Below are 19,566 nucleotides of genomic sequence, written 5' to 3' on the forward strand. Positions count from 1 at the left end.
CAGTATGACAAAGTGGTTCAGCACATGGGCTTTGGACTCCAGCCCCAGCTCTGCCACTAACTAGCAGTGTAACCTGGGGCACATGACTTAGTCTCTGTGTGCTTTAGTCTCCTTACCTGTAAAATGGGGATGATACTGGATACTGCACTTCAAAGGCTTGTTATGAGAATCAAATGAATTTATATATGTAAGGTGTTTAGAACAGTGTCTGGCCAAAAAACACTTCAACAGATAGTAGCTTTTGTAATTATTGCCTGGAGTATAATAATAACTTCTGAAGTGGTCTTCCTGCTTTCAGCTTTGTCCCCTCCAATACATTCTGCACTCAGTGCCCAGGGGACTTTCTCTGTCATTCCCATGTGGGGTGGCCTGTTCAAATGCAAATTTAACTGGATGTCTGGGATTCTGATTTGCTAAATCTGACACTTCCACTCCCATGCTTAAAATTTTCCCCTGGTTATCCATTACCTTTAAAATAAAATCTAAGCTTTCTAGCGTGACATTCAGGCTCTTCATGATTCAACCCCCTGCCCTCACCGTTTAATCTCTCGTCTCCCTATTTCTCATCATCCCCAGCCCCCTCAGCTTATGCTCCAGCCACCTCCAGCTGCCATCTTTGAATCCCAGAGAATGAATCTTAGCATTTTGGAGCCAGGCAGACCATTTGCCACATTTTAAGAGGATAAAGTTGGGGCCCAGAGAGGTTAAGGGCCTGCCCAAAACCACACAGCCGGTAGGTGAAGCCTACAGTATTCCTTCCAGGACCACAAACTTTAATTCTGAAACACTGAAAACCACACTCAGGCCAGAGGAGGACCCTCTTGGTGCAACAAACATATTCATAGCTTCAAAATCCCTGCTTCTGGAGGACCAGCCATATGCTTCTCATTTAGGGTTTGGGGGCTGGAGGGAGGCTGGAGCTGCCGGCCCCAGTTCTAGCGGCTGGCCTTGGCAAGAGGTGATGCCTAAGGGGCAGGAGAGATGACTTGGAGGTGTTCAGGGCTCAGGAAAGGACACACCTAGGGTATAGGGGAAGTGCTTCTGAGACTCGGGGCTGGGAAAGCAAGATCCAATTTGCAGATCCGTGCTTGGGGTTTGGCCAGGAATGGAAACTTATTTCCTTCACTCCGGGCAGCTGAGAGTGAGGACATGTTAGGCTGGGGATTCTGGAATAAGCAGAATAGTCCTGATTGGCCCAGCCGCCTTGTGGTGACCTCAGGGGCAAGCACCGCGAGGAGGCTATCATGATGGGAATTGGGGACACCGTTCCCTCCAGACAGGTGGGCAGGTCTCCCCAACTCTGCAGTCACCCCCAGCAGCAAATATGAAGTGGAGCAGCCTCCCAGCCAGATCCCCTGAGAGGCTCTGGCTCCGTTACAGCCACTTGATGAAAATATCTCTGCTCAGTGCTGAGAACTTGGTCTTAGTAATTGACTTGTATAATGTCCAAAGACTGTGCATATAACTGGCTCAAAGTGATGCATCATCTTTAGCAAAAGGATTTATCATGTAATCTGCGGCAGCCTCCCGTTTGTCTGGAGCAGAAATAGGAACGACTTTCCTTGCCAGGACTCATCTTTTGTCTTCAAAGCAAATTCCTCCATGGTTGGACGCTTCCTGGGCCCAGGCTGGGGCCTGTGGCCAACTTCCTGGCCAAGGTCCCAGAGTCCTAGCATCTCCATCTCCGGAACCTCAGCCACAGGCAGCAGGGAGCAAGGGAGAAAGTGGAGCACAGGGTTTAGGAGCCCCGAGTTTTAGGACTGACTCTGCTACCAACTGGCTTGTGACCTTGGGCAAGTCACTTAACACCCTTAGGCTTTTCCTTCTCTGTCTGTAAGATGGAATTTGTGATTCCTGCTTGAACTAGCGCACGGGAGAAATGGACACAAAATTGCCCACCACCTACTTTGTGGAGAGTTCCTGTGGAATCATGGTTTAAAGCCTGGGCTCTGGGATCATGGTGGATCCGGGGTCAAATCCCACCCCTGCTGTTTGGTTATGTCACACTGGGCAAGTTTCTTAACCTTTTTAAGCTTTGATTTTGTAAAATGGGAACACTAACAGCATCTACTTTGTAGTGTGGTTGTAAGGAATAAAATGAAAGGATGTATAAGGAGCCCTTAGAATGGTGCTGGTATGAGCCAGAGCTTTCCTGTCTGCCCAGCTACCTGAGAGCAAACAGGAAGCGTGAGTGGGGATGTTTGTTGTCATAGACAGGCCCATCACTACATGTCATATCATTTAAATGAACCCCCCTCAACAACTCTAGTTGAGGAAACTGAGATTTGGAGAAGTTAACGACTCACACAAGGTCATTCAGCCTGTCAGTGCAAAGGCAAGCTTTCAGCCATTGCTAGCTGACTGCAGGGTCTGTGTCCCGGCCCCACCACGCTGGCTCGCAGCGCAGCTGGAAAGAGTCGATGGTCAGGTCAGGGTCAGAACAGCGACGTGCAGTGTGTAGCTGTGGAGCCGGGAGACTCGGGCTTAGCTTCCCCCTTTGCCACCTTTTAGCTGTGTGAGCGTGGACAAGTCACTCACCCTCTCTCAGTCTCATACATGCTAGGTTCTTAGTGCTGTAGATGGCGTTTTGTGCGACAGTTCTCGCTGCTGCCGCTGCTCAAGGCAGGGTGTGCTTTGCCACTAAGAGGTGCTGGCAGAGTTGGCCTGAGGGACATCACTGTGGGCTGGAGGTGATAAGACAAGACAGCGAGGAGTGACATTTAAATGGGCTTTGAAGGACAGTAAGGCTTCAGATGAGCAGAGCCAAGCAGGAGAATCTTCTAGGCAGAAAGGATGGTGCACAGGAAGGAATTCCAGGAGAGTGAGTACGGAAGCTGGGAACCCATGAGGAAATGCGCTTCCTTTCGTCCACCCGTTATAAGAGAAGCGACTGCCTTTTAAAATCACGTTCTATGTGCCACTTTGTAATCATTATGTCCAACGTTCACGACCACCCAACAAGGCAGGTGACATTATCCCCTTTTAGAAGATAAGCAACTGAGGCTCAGAGAGACTAAATAAGCTCCCCAAGGCCACAAGAGTGAGTGACACAGCCAGGACTGAGATTCAACTGCGTCTCCAAAGCGTGCTCTGTCTACACCATCATGCTACATACCAAGCTTCCCAGGCCACTCTGAATGGCTTTGTGCTCCCATCCAACGCCCCGTGTTACAAGCCAGAGGAGGGGTCTATAGAATTAGGCTGGGCGTTGTCTCAGGCAGCCCATGGTCCCGGTAAAATAAACACACGCAGCATGGGCGCTCGCTGGCTGGGAAGCGGGGCAGAAGTGTGGCGTGCACACGGGCGGCACGGCCTGCCTCTCCACACTGAGTGCTCTCACCCTGCCAGGCTGGGCAAGGACTGCTGTGGTCAGTCCACTCGGCTGGCTAACAGACAGTGGGGCGGGGGCAGGCGGGGGGACTCTGCCCCCTGCCTCACGCCCTTACTCCTAAGCTCCACCAAGATGGCACAAGTGAAGAACGGGGTAGACAGAGACTCAGCCTGGGCCACTCTGGCTGCTACCAGGCTCCAGCGTGGGGGATTTTAACCTCCATGGAGCCTGCTGGACATCTGTCCCAAGTCCAGATGGTGACAGTGCCCACAACTACTGCTGACAGTCTTCCAGCCCTGTGATGACGTCTGCTTTTGTTCTTGGTCTTTTTCAGGAATGTTTCAACGCAAGTGTTTCTTTATCTTCTCTGAAGCCATCTCCTTCTGGACCCTCACTGCCGGCTGCTCGAGCACACGTGATTGCACCGCATGAATCAGCCGTGCAGGCGGCAGCCATCCTAGCGGAAGACTTGGTCACCTCAGTCAAACCCACTCTCCCCTACCCTGCCGACCCAGGTCCCGCCCCACCACCCAGTGCCCCTGAAAATGCAACCCCCCATCTGCCTGCCAGGCTCTGTCCTCCCCCACCTCCTCCTGGAAGCCTTCCCTGACTTCTGTGGCCTGCCCTACTTCCAGACCCAAGAACTTGCCCCAGAGCACAGCTTGCTGGTTACCAAGATTCTTCTATTTACTTGTCTGTATGTATCTAAGCATGGCTGCTCTGTGAAGGCAGGAAGCATACTTTTCCTGTCTCCTCATGTCAGCCCCAGCCCCAGGCAAGGAAGGGTGCAGGACTTGGTGATGTTTGAGGGATTCAGCTGGATGGCGGCAGATCTGGGACATTCTTAACAAAAAGAGATTTCCATAGATCACCAAGGACGACATCTGGCTTTGCTCACCACGGCAGGCCCTTTCCTGATTTATTAGCCACTCTCCCCCGCAGTTAGCAGCCAAGGGGCCAGGACTGAGACTTGGCACAGACTGCACGAGCCGTTTTCGCCTCCCTTGGAGGACCTATGACTCCAGTCAGGTGGAATAACCTGGGAGCAAAGGCACCTAAAGTCCCCTCCTCAGAGTCACACCTGTATCTCTGTGGCTTACTGCAGACCCCAGCCCAGAGCTGAGCCCTAATTAGATGGAGAGGGATCTGCCAATGACATGCATCCTGGTTCTCACCCCAGTTTTGCAACTGAGTTGCTGTGTGACCTTGGGCACGTCACTCTACCTTTCTGGGTCTTGTTGTTCTCCATCTGTACAAACATGGGTAGTGGCTTAGGGGACTGTTAAGGTGCTTTCCAGGTCCGAACCTTTGATTCTCTGACTCAAAGGCAAGGATGTCTACTGTTTCTTGAATAGAAATATTCCTCCCCTGACAGCCAGCCCGCGGAGATGGATAATTCTGTCAGCGCATCCTTGCAGTGTAGCTAGAGCTCCGCAGTTTCCCCCAAGGCTGGGAACTTTATCTTTATTCATTGTTCCTCCCCATTCTTCCTCTCCTTGGCCCTCCCTCCAGCCCCCCTTCACCACCCCACCCCCAATTCAGGACACTGCAACCTGCCATGAATGAAGACTGGCTGGTCATGTGGCCCGTCACCATGGCAACGGATCCCCGCAGAGGAGGTAGGCATCAAAGTCACATGAGAACCCTGGAAAACTGGCTGAGGTATTTATAGAAGCTGTGGCTGGTGCCTTTATGGAAACGGGTCTATATCTGACTCTGGTACTAAAACTTCGTGCTGTCCCTGGGGCAGGGCGGGTTGTGCATCTGATTCTCTCTCCACCTGCCTAGTGGGGCAAACGTTCTCATCCCCTTCCTGCTGTCCCCTGCACGTCCCCTGACCCCACTCCCAGCCGCTGCTGGTCCTACTAGACCACACTCCCCGTTCTGCCTACATTGAACAACGCTTCCTCCCAGGCTGGAGTTTGGGGACCCAGGATGCTGGGCATGTGGGCAGTTTGGGACACCCTCCCCCACCTCCTCCCCATGCACAAACAGAAAGAATGTCCTTGCTGCTCCCAGTAAATATTAGAAGATACGGTTTTCCTCAAACCCTCTGCCATTTCTCTCTTCCTTAAAAGTTCGGAGGTCGATGCTAAAGGGAGGGAGTGTACCTCTGAGTGCCGAGTGTTCAGCCACCCCCGGCCACCCGCCCTTCCTGGGTGTGGCCGCGTGTTCCAGGAGAGCAAGTCAATGGGAGCTGCTGCGTGTTGAATACTCACTTTACGTGTTGTCTCGTTTAATCCTCACCACATTCTATGACACAGATACCGCTGTTACCCCCGTTTTACAGATGAAGACAGGAAGTTCCGAGTCAGAATGAGAACCCAGATCTCTGATTCCAAAGTCCGTGCCCTTCCCACTGTGCCCTGCCGGAGAGAGTGGCTGAGAGTGTGCCTGAAAGCAGGGGCCAGGAGGGGAGCCCGGGCTGATGGGCTGAGAAGAGAGCGGCAGTCTAGAGGGGAAGGGAGAAATGCATTTTGTTGTTTCAGTGGACAGGTAACACGTGCCCATAGTCCAGGAACAATTCAAAGAAAATTAAAGTAAGTCTGATACCAAGTTTCCCTTCTCGGGGTCCTCTAGGCCCCCGTCTGCCTCTGCAGAGGAAGTCATTGTGGCCAGTTTCAGGTGTTCCCTTTGTGGAGATCTCATATGCATATGCACGCAGGTATGGATACATTGAATACTGATGGTACAGACATATGGTATGCAATTTAAAAGGTAGATGATGAAAAATAAAACTTTCGCCCATGCCTGCCCCCGGTCATGCAGTTCCTCACCCTAGAGGCAAGCACCGTTACGTTTCTTATGTATCATGCCAGAAACAGTCTGTGCCTCTACAAGTTCATGTGCATACGTAACTGGTCACACCCTCTCTACATTATTCTGCATCTTTTTTTATTTAATATATCTTGGAGGTGTTTCCAAATCTGAACATTCTATATAGAACAGATTTGTTCATTTTAATGGCTGCAAAGAATTTCATTGTCGGAGGTACCATAAATTATTTAATTAGTTCCTTGTTGATAGATATCTAACTTGTTTCCATTTTTTCTATTTACAAACACTGCTGCAAGGAGTATCTTTAAATGAATGTCTTTAAACAAACACGTGCAAAATGAGTATGTGCCTTCATAATTTTAATAGATATGGCCAAATGGCCGATGGGTAACTGTAATTTTGATAAATATGGCTTAATTATCTTCCACAGAGATCGTATTTAATATAATTTAACTCTTCTCCCATTAGGAACGTGTGTTGTCAACCTTTTTTCATTTAATTATCTGCCCAAAGTAAAAAGTGAAAAATGGTATCTCATTATTTTTCAATTTGCATTTCTCCTGTTATGAATGAAATTGAACATCTTTTTCCATGTGTAAGCACCACTTGTATTTCATTTTCTATGAGCTTTCTATTCACGTCCTTTTCTATCTTTTTCTTAATGGTTTTTAGGAGCTCTTTTTATATAACCCCCTTCTCTAACAATCACTCAGTGGATATTTCTGAACACCTACTATGTGCCAGGACTGTTCTAGGCACTGGGGACACATTGTTCATCCAGTTTGCCTTAGTCTATGAGCAAATGAACAAGAAAGTGAGTGAAATGGCTGACAGTGATAAGTGATTTGGGGAACAATAAAGCAAAGGAAGACAGTGATTATGTCATAGGTACTAATACAAAGGTCTTCCCCACCCAACTCACTCGACATGTAACAATTTTCCACGGGTTCTTTTAGTACTTTGATGGTTTCATTAAAAATAATCGGACCTTTCAAAGAACAAACTTCTGACTTTGATGATCCTTTCCATTATATGTTTGCTTTCCTATTTCATTAATTTCTACCTTGTCTTTATCATTTTCTTCCTCCTGTTTTCTTTGGTTCTATTTTGTAGTTCTTTTCCTAAGTTTTTGAGATGGTTGCTTGGTTCATTGATTTAAAACCTCCCTTCTCCTCTAATTTATCTATTTAAGGCTATAAATATCCCTCTAAGTGCTGCGTTTGATATTTTCTTGTGGCTTGTGTTTTCATTTATCAATATTGATACCTCTACAATTTATATTGATATAAAGAGTAAGCTATCACATTTACCTTTTCTCAAATAGCCAAACCAATACCATTTATTTAAAAATCCATCTTTCCTCTACTCATTTAAAATGTAATCTTAATCATATTCTAAATGACTATTTGCATCTGAGTTTATTTCTGGACTTTGTGCTCTGCCTCGTGTATTTCTCATGACTAGATTCACACTGATTTAAACTTGTAGCTTTATAATATGCTTTACCTGATTGGGCCAGGCAGTGTGGCTCACACCTGTAATACCAGCATGACAGGAGGCCAGAAGTTCAAGACCAGCCTGAACAACATAGAGAGATCTTGTCTCTACAAAAAATAAGAAAAATTAGCTGGGCGTGGTGGCACATACCTGTAGTCCTAGCTACTCAGACAGCTGAGGCAGGAGGATTGTTTGAGCCCAGGAGTTTGAGATACAATGAGCTGTGATGACACCACTGCACTTGAGCCCAGACAACAGCAAGACTCTGTCTCAAAAAAAAAAAAAAAATATATATATATATATATATATATATATATATATATATATACGCTTTACCACCTGGTAGGCTAATTCCTCACAGGATACCCATTAATCTCCTGTTTCATAATTTCCCTGGCTATGTTTTGCTTGCTTCTGTTTTGCTTGCTTCTGTTTCTATATGAGCATTGGAATCAGCTTGTCTAGTTAAAAAGAAGAAAAAAAAACTTTTGTTATTTTCACTGGGGTCATTTTAGAATTATGGATTGATTTAGAGGGAATGAACATATTTGTTGTGTTTTGCCTCCCACTCTGTGAACATGTCGTTTCTTTTCTTTTGTTCATAACTTCTTTTGGATCTCTGAATAGCATTTGAAAGCTTTCTTCACGTGGATCTTCTACACATCTTTTTAAGTTTATTTCTAAGGGATTTTTGTTGTTGCTATTGCAACTGAAGCCAGTTTTATATCTTCTTAGTGGCTGTTGTATATCTGGAGGTTATAGATATTTAGTGCGTTGATTTTGCATCCAACCATGTTGCTGAATTATCTTGTTCAAGTTTTTTACTTGTAAATTAGTTTTAAATGAAGCTTTCAGCTTTTAAGGGGAGAATACACATTATAATTTAAAACCCCAGAGTAAATGGCTATTTAATGATTCGGTGACTTAATAAACGTAAGTTGCTTAGACTTGTGCCTGGCACATCTTGTGAACTACCACTAATATCAGCGGTGGTGATACCGCCTTGAACTTACGGAGTTTTATCTCATTTGATCCTTGCAATGACCCCGTGAGGCTAGAGAAAAGATTATTATTTCCTTTTCCAGATACAGAATCTGAAGGTCAGAGATACTAAGTGATATGTCAAAGGTCACCTTCAAGGTAGTGTAGGGTCAGAACCTGAGTTTATCTGACGATATACATCACACTTCAGATGTCTTGAGAAAGAGAGACAAGAATCCTTTTGTGAAGTGAAGGGTCCCTTAGAATCACTCATTCCAAAGGTCTGTTTTGATCTTCATTCTGGATGTTCACACACGGGCGTGCCTAGCTGGGGGCGCGCCTGCCCTGCTCCCTAAGCACTCTATGGAGTCAGAGTCCCCAGGGGCAACTTTCTGTGCCACTGAGTTCCAATAAGCAAAAGAATCGGGGCTGTCTTTGGGGCCTGACCTGTGTCTGTGTGGTACTTCTTGCTCCTGTAAGGAGCTGCCCATCCACCTCCTCCCTCGGTGGGCTTGATGGCCTCGTTTTGCCGGCGAGATGAGGAACAAAGCAGTTCAGAGGCTCATCTGTCATGGTGGAGGGTGGTGAGGTAGCAGGTGCAGGAAAGAATTTGGAGGCCCTCCCTCTGGTCCTCTGACCTCTCACTGCTCCTCCCCCCCTTCCTCACACTCCTCCCCATTTATTTCTGCCCCTTCCTCTGACCCTGCTCAGCGCTGGGCTTTGTTAGCCTCAGGAATCCTTCTCAAGCTCCGAGGAGAGGCTTCTACTTTATAGACTGAGGAGTCAAGACCAGGAATGAAGAACTCCCTAGAAGCTGCTGTGAGGTGGAACCTGGGAATAGGAATTGGGGTCTCCTCTCAGGGAATAGGGTGCTTCTGAAGGGCTTAGGCCCAGATAGGGAGTCCTCTGCACAATGTCACTATCATGCTATAAAACTTTCAGTGGCTCCCTATCATCCTCTGACGTAAGAAGAGGTTTTCCAGCCTGACATGTCAGGCCTCCACATTAGAGAATCAAACTCGCCTTCCAGCTTTATCTCCCACTTGTCCCCTAAGCCCACAGCTTCTAAATGGCCCCCCTGGATCCAGACCTAGGTCTGTGACGTTGCAGACACGGTGAATTCCTTCATGAGCTCATCCCTGCTTGCTCTCTGCTTCTGCAAAGTGGCCCCTAACTCCAGACAGGACGCTAGACGGGCTTGTTGCAGCCATCCCTTTGTCGGCAATTCGATTAATGCAGCTCAAACTTCAGTTAGCTGTTTTAGCAGCCATTTCATACTGTCACCTCATTGTATTAGCTTGATATAACTAAAACTCTAGGTATTTTTCATGTAAATTCTGATGGAACTGAGAGAGAGAGAGAGAGAGAGAGAGAATATCAATCCTATTTCCTTCTTCCAAGCAACATAATACTCAGACAAGAGTTGAACTGAACACAAGCCTGTGGGTGCTAACAAAGTCTCTTTTTCACTGCGTTAGGAAACATTTGCTTTTGCTTATATCTGGATGAAGTTCATCATTGTCTTCTCACCTTGGGGCTGCTCTGGGGGCCTCTATTACGCCATGGTCTCTACAGAGGAAAGTTGTTTAGCTCTTTAACACCTTCCAAGTTGTCCTTGGCTGATTACATAAACGCTTCCTCTGTATTCTTCCATGAGCTGACTGAGTTTAGCATCATGCCTGACAGAGTAGATTTCCCCAAATAAGACTTAGTTGGATTTGAAACCCAGACCACTGCATGCAGGAGGGAGCAGGTGGGCACAGGGCTGTAGGAAGGGCTGTCACCACCCAAGGTTGGCACAGATGGGCCAGGTGAGGAGGGGCAGCCGCCTGCTCTGTCCTGACTCTGCCCAGGAGGTCCCGTTCCCCCTCCAGGTTCCCACTGCTCCCCCCTTAACACACGGCTCATCTTTGGACAGCCTGGTTTTTAAGGCAGAGCTCCCTCCGTGGGCTCAAAGCTCTGTTCCATCAACACAGGACCCCAGGACAAAGAGCTCTGGCCTGAATCATCCCCCCTTCCAATTTCCTGGCCTCCCTCGTCACTATGCTGTCATCATCACAGCAGCAGCAGTTTACAGGAATTGAGTCCTCACTACATACCAGGCTACTGTTATAAATGTGTTGCTTGGAAAAATCCCATTTCATGCTCAGCACACCGTGAGGGGGGCACTATTATTACCTCCACTTCGCAGGTGAGGACACTCGGCCCTGAGAGGTCCTCCCAAGCTGGTAATAACGGTGTGAGACTACGAGCCTGACACCTGGACCCCAGGGCCCAAGCTGTTAACCACACACTCAGCATGCTATTGCACCACACTGCCCCCGTCCCGCCTCTGAGAGCCGAGCCTCACGTCTCCTCGCTTCCCGACCTGGGGTGGCAACTGTGCTTCCTTTCTTCTGACTCCCGCTGATTGGTGACATGATGAGGCCAAGCAGGGTCTCGATGGAAAATTTATCCCACAATTTATCAGGGATGGTGGCCATGGGCAAGGAAATGGAATTAGAGAAACAAAAGTGCCATGGGTGTGTGTTTGCCCTGGAGAAACGTGGAGCTGTCACTCCAGGTCCCTGGGGAATTCCACTGGCATCTGCCTCTTCCTTCAGGTGAAATGCCACATGCTTACATTTCAAGATGACGCACTCTCACATGAGGCTGGCAAGTTGGGGATGGCTGCAGGTCAGGAGCTCAGCCAGGGCTAGGGGCTGCGGCCTCAGTTCCTATCCTGTGGGCCTCTCCATGGGTTGCTTGGGCTTCCCCACAGAAGGGTAGATTCTAAGAGCAACCATCCCAAGATAAAGATAATGGAAGCTCCCAGTTTCTTATGGCCTGTGTCCAGAAATAAGAATATTACTTCTCTTATTCAAGCAGTCACAGAGCCCAGATTCAAAGGGAGAGGAATACAGACTTCACCTCTTAAAGAGAGCATTGTCAAAGGATTTTGAGGCCATGTTTGAAAACATGCACACTGGGGAAACTAATAATTATGCCACTAAGAAAAAAGGAGCGGTCATATCTTAGCACCTGTGTGTTTAATATACTCTGAAACACGAACACAACTTAGCTGAATTGAAACTTGGATTGTTTCCATGCATCCTAGGGAACAGCCACGGCCAATACTTCTGCCTACATCTTCCTACTTGACATATTTGGGAGTGGTATCTCTAAGATTTGTGTAGAGAGAGAAAACATCAGGAGCATCATTTCAGTGTCTTTCTTTTCAGGAAGGCAGGCCTGGGTGGAAGTGGGGGAAGCTGGAGAGGGAAGGTTAACCAGTAACCAGTAACCAGTAAACATGTCCCCTCTTCCAAGGAGGATCAGTATGGAGATGGATGCATCAGGTCATTGTGTTGGACCGGCCACGTGTGACAGGGCTGCCCACGTGTAAGCTCTGACTGAGCACCTACTGAATGTGAGTCACTGTGCTGGGGATGTGAGGCGTGCAGACAGGAGTAAGAAAAGGTCCTTGCCCTAGAGGCAGTCACCCTCTAATGTAAGAGGAAAGGCATAGACATAGGAAGGCAGACCTATGTTACAAGGCCTAAAGGTCAAGATTGAGAATGAGGACATTAGACCCAGGATGGACCTCACTGTATGACTTGGGCAGATTATTTAACCACACTAAGCCTTAATTTCCCCATTAGTAATGTGGGAATACTAATAATACTTACTTCGTAATATTATGCTGTATAATTTTAATGTATTTCTCTATGCCATGCAAAAGGAAGACTGTTTTCTAGATGCCCAGACTGAGAGCCGGAGTGTTCAGGAAGACTTCACGGTGGAGGCCTCCCTTCTCACGTCCATCCCGGCACCTCCCTGAGAGCGCTGCCAACAAGGATGCCTCCCAGGCGTCACCCCCTTAACTCCACTGCGGGTTTCAACGCTGCAGACTGCCTTTTCCTTCTTGAAATTCTCTCACACATCGTCCTCTCACCTCTTAGTTTCTCCTCCCTGTCTTCTGTCCTGACCATTCTTGCTCCTCCTGCCCTCAGAAGAAAGAACTTGCCACCAAAACTCTATCCTCTTGACCATCTTCTATGTGCTTCCTCTGGAGGGTCTCCCTCTCCCCACTCCCTTCATGGTGTGGCTTCCACGCCTGCGCCTCCAGCCCTCTCTCCTGGACTTTATACCCGTATTTCTAACTATACTTTACTCTTTTAGCAAACATTTGTGGGTCGTCTGCTGTGTGTTGAAGATAGCCATGGTCTCTGTCCTCGTGGAGCCTTCGTGTCAACCCAGGAGACCGTCACTAAGCAGCCAGTCAGACTATTAAGCATGTAATTTGCAATTGTGACGGGGCAACAAAGGAGGAGAAATGCCCACCTGGGAGGTTGACCCAATTTTTCTCCTCGTCAGGAGAGGCATGAAGGATTAGGGTTCGAGGCGAACTCTGCTGGCTGAGCAGCCAGGGAGTGAGGGAAGAGGAGGAGGGGACTGGATGGGACCCTGGCAGGGCGGCACGTGGGCTGAGCCTGAGTCAGGAAGGAGTGGGAGGGCCAGAGGAGCTGGGAGAAGGTCGGGGTGGTTAGTGGGCTCAGGGAAGGCGGCAGGGAGAGGGGTGTGAGATGAGGCTGGGGACGGGGAAGGGCCCTGACAGACATGTTAAAGATGTGGATACAACTATGCTAGCTTAAAAAGGGTGCGATGATATTTGTACTTCTAAAGATCACTCTGCTGCTGTGTGGAGAACAGGGAGCAAGACTGGAGTTGGCATCACGGGGGGATTGTGAGAGTCCAGGTGAGCGATTATTATAGTTTGGAGTAGGGTGGTGGCAGCGGCATTAAAGAGAAGTAGCCGGATTCTAGAGGCATTTAGTAAGTAACAGCTCCAGGGTTTAGTGATGGATTTCATGAAGCCTGAAGTCTCAAGGGAGACTATGGGGTTTCTGGCGGGCTCAACTATCCATGGAGCCAGGGAACACTGCAGGATGGGCAAGAAGCAAAATGCTGAGCCCTTGACAGGGCTGATCTTTGACCGCTGAGCTCATGTCTTGGACGTGCATGTCGGAGGTAGTTCCGTGGGAGCCAAGTGGAAAGGTGGAGTGGGAGGGTGAGTACATGGAGCTCAAACACTGTCTGGAATGGAGATAGAAGTGCAGAAGTCATCTGTGTAGAAGACAGTCTAGGAAAAGAGGATGAGTGAGAAAAGGGCAGGGCTCTGAGACGTCCAACATTTAAAGATCAGCAAGGGAAACTGAGGGCTGGCCAGAAGGGTAGTGTGGGGTTCCAGAAGGGAGAGAAGACAACATCAGAAGGAAGAGGAAGGAATCCAAGACAAGCATTATAGAGATGTTAGTGAGATGGCCTGTGGATTTAGTGAGGCAGTGGCCATTGGTGACTGTAGTGTGAGCCATCTGGGCAGTATGATGGGGCAGAAGTGTGTTCAGAAATGAGTGGGTAGGGGGCAAGGACATGCAGGCAGAGAAGGTAGAAGAAATCAGGGATGAGAGCCTAGTGACATTTTCCAAGGGAGATATCTGAAGATGCTTAAAAGCTGCCACGAAGGATCCAATGGAAAGGGAAAGCTTGCTAAGCTAGGAGAGATGGGATAGCTGATGGTGGCTGAGGTTCTCAGGAAGGTGGGGGGCCTGGAACCCAGTGGACAGGTGGGAGCTGGTCTCCGAGGGCAGGAGAGACCTTCCTTGCTGTATCAGGAGGAAGAAGGAGAGGAGGGCAGGTGCAAATGTAGATACAGATGGGGAGAGGTCTAATTGTTCTCAGTGGAAAACCAGGGGGGCTTTCAATTGAAGTAAGGCAGCTCCTAAGAGTGCAGGGAAGTACGGGGTGGGGGTAGGGGGAAAGTAGGGGGATGTCTGAGGAGAATAGAGAAGGTTGGAGTGGTCTTGATCAGAGTGGGGAAGTAAGTTAACCAGAGAGTCATAGGGAGGTCATTAGGAAGCGTGAGGATCCCACTTGAGGTTGGCGGCCATGAAGGCAAAGGGAGAACGATTAGTAGTGGGGTTTTCTCTAAAGAACTCGGCATAGAGAAACCAGGTATTGAGTTCATTCAAGGCTGCGGTTTCACTGGGTAGATGTGATAAGAAGGCGGAGAGGCAAGGGCATCTTCTGGTTATCACCTTGAGAGCCCATGGACATGTCATTCTCAGTATGTCCCAAATCCATTGTCTCTTTATTGTCTTCCCCAAATCTGCTCCTCTTCCTAAATTCCCAGTCTTGGTTAATAACAATACAATCATCTAATAATACCACTAATAACCATCAATCATTAAGCACATGGTATATCAGATGTGATACCAAATATTTAACAGAATCATCTCATGTGATCATCATCACAACCTTACGGGGTATGTGTTACTCATTTTACGGATGTGGAAACTGGGCCTTCGAGAGGTTATGTAACTTGCTCAAGGTCTCTAGTAAATGTCATTCAAGAGGAAAACTTAGATTTGTGAGGCGCCAAAGTCCTTCTCCTTTCCCATCGCCACACCACCTTCAAGTCCCCTTGCTAAACTGCCTATCTCTGATGCTTTCCTCCCTCTCACCCTCCCACACCATGGCAGTTGTCACATCCCATTTGTTCATCTCTGTTGTGTCTCCAGCATCACTAGCTACTTCCTGCCATGCCCCCTCCACCCTGCTCTGCTTCCCTGGTTGGTTCCACCAGAATGCAAGCTCCACAAGGGCAGGGATCGCTGTCTGTCTGGTTTTCTGCCATATCCTCGGGGCCTAGAACAGTGGCAGGTAAACACTAGGCTTGCCAAATAGTTATTGAGTGAAAGGATAAATGTCTATTGGGAGCCAATTCTCTATGGGTGTTTCTCATTTCCATAAGTCTTGTAGGATGATGGCTTTTTTTGTTCTCAACTTCCAAACAGCCTTGGAAGATAGAGATCGTGTCTCCCACTAGTGGAGGGCAATTTTGTTTGCTTTCCAATATAATAAAAATATGTCTGGGGCAAACATTGGGCAGGTTTGCCTGTAGCCTGTTATAAAAGATTGGGGTTTCCTAAGCTTGGAGTTCCTCAGTGTGTGTACTACAGTGTGTGTGTAGTCCAGCCCCCATGTCCCTCTCACGGGACTTGGGGATTAAGGGAAACTGATTTGAATGTAAGGCTCATGTAGCCTGTGTCATGAGTAATAAAAGTCCTTTGTCTCTAGCCCAAGAGTTTCCTGTCTTCTGCCAGCATCCATGAAACTGTGGTGGACGAACTTGCTAGATTGCAAGGGTAAAATCAGAGTTCTTGACAATGGCACTTATTACCTTTCACTAGGACAACTGAGACAACCTCCACCTCCTATCCCTTCCAGACACCTGCCTCTGATGCCAGAGGTCCCCTTAGTGTCCCCTAGAGGAGAGATAAGTTATTTCAGACTCTCCAAACAATCCCCCCAAGGCCCTGGCAGGATGGCTCCTGCTTCCCTGTCTAACCTCACCTCTCATCACCCCACCCCTGCTCCAGCTCAGGTGACCACCCTCCTGCACACCTCTCCACTCTCTGGCATCTAAGCCCTTGTCATGCTGTCCCTCCACAGGGGCCATCCTTGCTCCCTCTGTCTGTCCACCCTTTGAGACCAGGATTCTCCAAGAGGCCTGCACAGAGCCCAGTCACAATTTCGCTCTCTCTTGCCGTCCCCCACTTTACCCATCTTGTAGGATTCTCCAGTCCTTTTGCCTTGTATTGTGACCACCTGGGTAAACCCACTCTGTCTCTCCCGGAGGTTCCATTCCCTCACCTCTGTGATCCTCTCAGCCTCTGCAGCCCCTGGCATACAGCAGGCACTCAACAGAGGAGGGATGTACTGAAGAGCTGAACTGCGCAGGGAATGGCCTTGCAGGATGATGGTAGGATGGAAGGACGGTGTCGTGGAAAAGGCATCCCAAGGGAAGGGAACAGAGCAAACAGAATCATGGAGGTGGAAGGGTCTATAGCAGGGGGAATAACCACTTGGCGTGAGATTGAGTTCATGATGGCAGGTCGAAAGAGATGAGTCTGAAAAAAAGAAAGTGAGACCCTGGGCTTAGGAAGCCTTGGCCACTGGGGCCCCATTCCCCTCCAAGGCCAGAAACCCAGATTGAGGGCTCCAGGGTCTGGGGTCAGCTGACCAGGGGCCTCAAGAAGCTACGTCCCCCGCACTCCCCTCTCCCGCTCCCCGCCCACCCCTCTGCTTGCGTCGGCCATCAGAGCCTCGCTCACGGCCCCTCGCGTTGACGCGGGCCCGCGCGTGAGTCAAGCCTGCGTCACGGCGCCCCGCCGCCGGGGTGGCCTTTCGGAATGCGAGGGAACAGCGCGCGCCGGGCTCCGCCCAGCTCTGTTCCGCTCCGCAGAGCCGGCGCGGCCAGGGCGCGGGGAGGACGGCCCTTGGTCCCAGCCTTCGCAGCCCCACGCGCTCCTTCTGCCGCGGGACCGGGGTCCCCCGGCCGCTCCCCTGAGCCCTGAGCGCGCGGCAGACGGGAGCTGGGCTGGCGCTGGCTGCGAGGGAGGGAGGGAGAGCGAGCAGAGTCGCGAGCTGAGTCGCGTGCGCCGGCGCGCAGCTCCGGGCCACCCCGGCCGGCCCGTGGCCGCCAGACTCCGGCTGCCCGTGGGAGGGGCTGTGCGCTCGCTACCCGTCGAGGACCGCAGCTGCTTGGCCGAAGTGCACCGGTCGAGTCCGCGCGACGGCCCCCGCGGGACAGGTGAGTCGCCGGCCGAGCCCCGCTGGGCTTTACTGAGCCGGCCACCGCAACTTTCCCTGTTCCGGCCCCGCCCCAGTCAGGGAGGCCTAAGGACTCAGGTGCAAGGCGACGCTGTCCCCGCAGCCGCCCGGCCTTGCGCTAGCCCTGGGCTCCTCCCGCTGCTCCAGCCGCTGTTGCCTGGCGACGGAGCCCCGGGGCTCGCGCTCCTCCGGCGCATCCGGGGTGCTCAGCGGCGCGCGCACGGGTTGGACATCAGGCTTGAGCTTCTGGGGCTCAGGCGGGCCCGAGAACTCAGAGGTAATCGGGCGGAGCCGCGGAGGCAAGCGCCCGCGGAGAGCCGAGAGGAGGTCTGCCTTGCAGCTCCCGCCGCCTGAAGCTGCGCGCCCGGGGCGCAATTCCGCGGGGAGGCTCCCGCGCGGCTGGAGACCCCAGCCCCAGCCGCTCGGCCTCAGGCCCGTGACCTTGACAGTCACATTGGCAAGAGAAGCAGAACGCTCACGCCCGAGATGAATATTTAATTCCCTGTACTGAGGCTGGTCCTCGCAGGATTCCGAGCTAGCGGAGAGCCCGTTCTCCAGGGAAGCGCGTCTGGGAACAGAATGGCAGAGATAAGGGGTGCCGATCCGTAGGGGGCGCCGTCCCGGTCGAGAGGCCTCTGCCACATTTATACCTGTGTGAGCCGTGCCCTGAAGCGATGCTAGCAGTACCACAAGGAGGGCCGGAGCTCCCCCAGGGGCGCCGCTGTCTTGGCAGGAAGCGTGATGTTTCCTTTTAAAGCTCAAACAGCCCTGTCAGGGCTCCAGTTCAGAAATCCCAAGACCACTCACCTTACAGGACCTAGTAGCTGTCAAGTTTGCTTTACAAAAAAAAAAAAAAAAAAATTGATCCCATTCCTCTTTCCCTTTTTTTGAAAACTATTTCAATGGGCCTTGTGGATTAGGAAATCTCTAACCAGAGGTATCTTTGGGGCAATTCAACTGTGAACATGAGGCAGATGGGGTTGGGTTGGGAAGACAGAGGAGTGGAGCAGAGAAAGATGATTCTTTTGAGGGCACTGCCCTGGTTAAAAGGAACTTATAGGAACTAAGACAATCCTGTAATGGCTCCAAAAAAATTCATCCAAAACTTTAATTAGAGCCTAGCTGTTAAAGCTTTGCTGGACATGCTGATTGATGTCTGGAGAACCAGGTCAGAGTGCATTGAGGTTAACAGTTGGGGGCTCTTATGTCTCGTGCTGTGCTTACATTATTCCTTTGCTGGGTGAGGCTGACCCGTCACCTGGGCAGGAAGGGCTCTGAGGTCACACCAGGTTGTCCTTGGCCATGGCCCATCCATGGGGACCATCAGAGGCACTAGCTCCTCTGCCGGCTTTTTCTTTCTCAGGAGCAGCTGTGGCTAAGTAGGTGGTTGAATTTCGGCGAATCCCTGCAGCTCAGCCTGGAGGGTGACTCAGTGCAGGAGGCGCATCGTGCCCACCAGCTCTGATTGGAGTGAGTTTGTGTGGCCTGAGTCACACACAGAGTCGTGTGTCAGCTGCTTGTGAGTTGAATGGAGTTCTTTAGCAGGACTCGTGAGCAGGGACAGCCTGAGCCCCAAGTGTTTTGGGCAGAGGTGGGCAAGTCCTCTGGGGGAGCCAAGCACAGCTCAGGCTGCCTGGCTGCTGAGCAAGGGTCCCGGAGCTCCGAATCCGCGGGGAAGGTGGGCAGGGCCAGGTTGGGGCAGGCACTGAAGGGGAGGCTGGAGAAAGGCCCTGCGATTGTGGTCAGAACTTAGCCCAGTGCTCTGTCCTGTGCTAGCAGGGTGACCTTGGGCAAGTCATTTCTCCTCTGGAGCCTCTGTTTCCTCAGTTGTGAAACAAGGATGCCTGTGGGACCTCTTCCTCAGGCTTATTTTGAGCCCAGTGCTGGACACGTAGCAGGAGCTCGTTACATGTTAGCTCCTCACCCCTTTCGTTAAGGACCTTAAGTAGAGGCAATTCTTTCGCTCCCTGCCCCTGCTTCAGCATGAGGAGGGGTGTGGAGAAAAGTGAAAGTTCAGGGCTTCCCATGTGATTACGAAGGACCCATAAGGTCTGTCTACTTCAGGCAGACCTAATTCCAGCCCTCAAGTCTCCCTGAGAGACCCTGAGTGGGGAAGCCCGAGTAAGAGCAGGATTAGCGTCGGGGTAGGGTGGTCTGGCTGTGCTGGGTCTGCTAGCTGCCTTCGGCCACCTGCAATATCTCCGGGGTGAGACTCCAGCACAGACCTTGGCTCTTTGGAATCATTCATGACTGTGGCCTGGTCTAAGCTGTGGCACTTGCTGGATGGACTTCCAGGGTCCCTTCTCTTTGACCAGGTTTTGCCG

At 50.3% G+C, this 19,566-nt stretch overlaps 1 protein-coding gene across 3 annotated transcripts in view; it reads left to right on the forward strand.

The window, feature by feature from the left end:
* Positions 1–16,810: 16,810 nt before the first annotated feature.
* Positions 16,811–19,566, forward strand: part of SLC6A17 (solute carrier family 6 member 17) — a 46,678-nt gene continuing 43,922 nt past the window's right edge. For all 3 annotated transcript variants that reach the window (XM_045546748.1, XM_045546749.1, XM_045546750.1), the window contains exon 1: positions 16,811–17,222. The gene's annotated coding sequence lies outside the window, so the exon portion shown is untranslated. The remainder of the gene's footprint in view (positions 17,223–19,566) is intronic.

Source organism: Lemur catta, chromosome 3 (assembly GCF_020740605.2).
Source record: "Lemur catta isolate mLemCat1 chromosome 3, mLemCat1.pri, whole genome shotgun sequence".
Lineage (NCBI taxonomy): Eukaryota > Metazoa > Chordata > Mammalia > Primates > Lemuridae > Lemur > Lemur catta.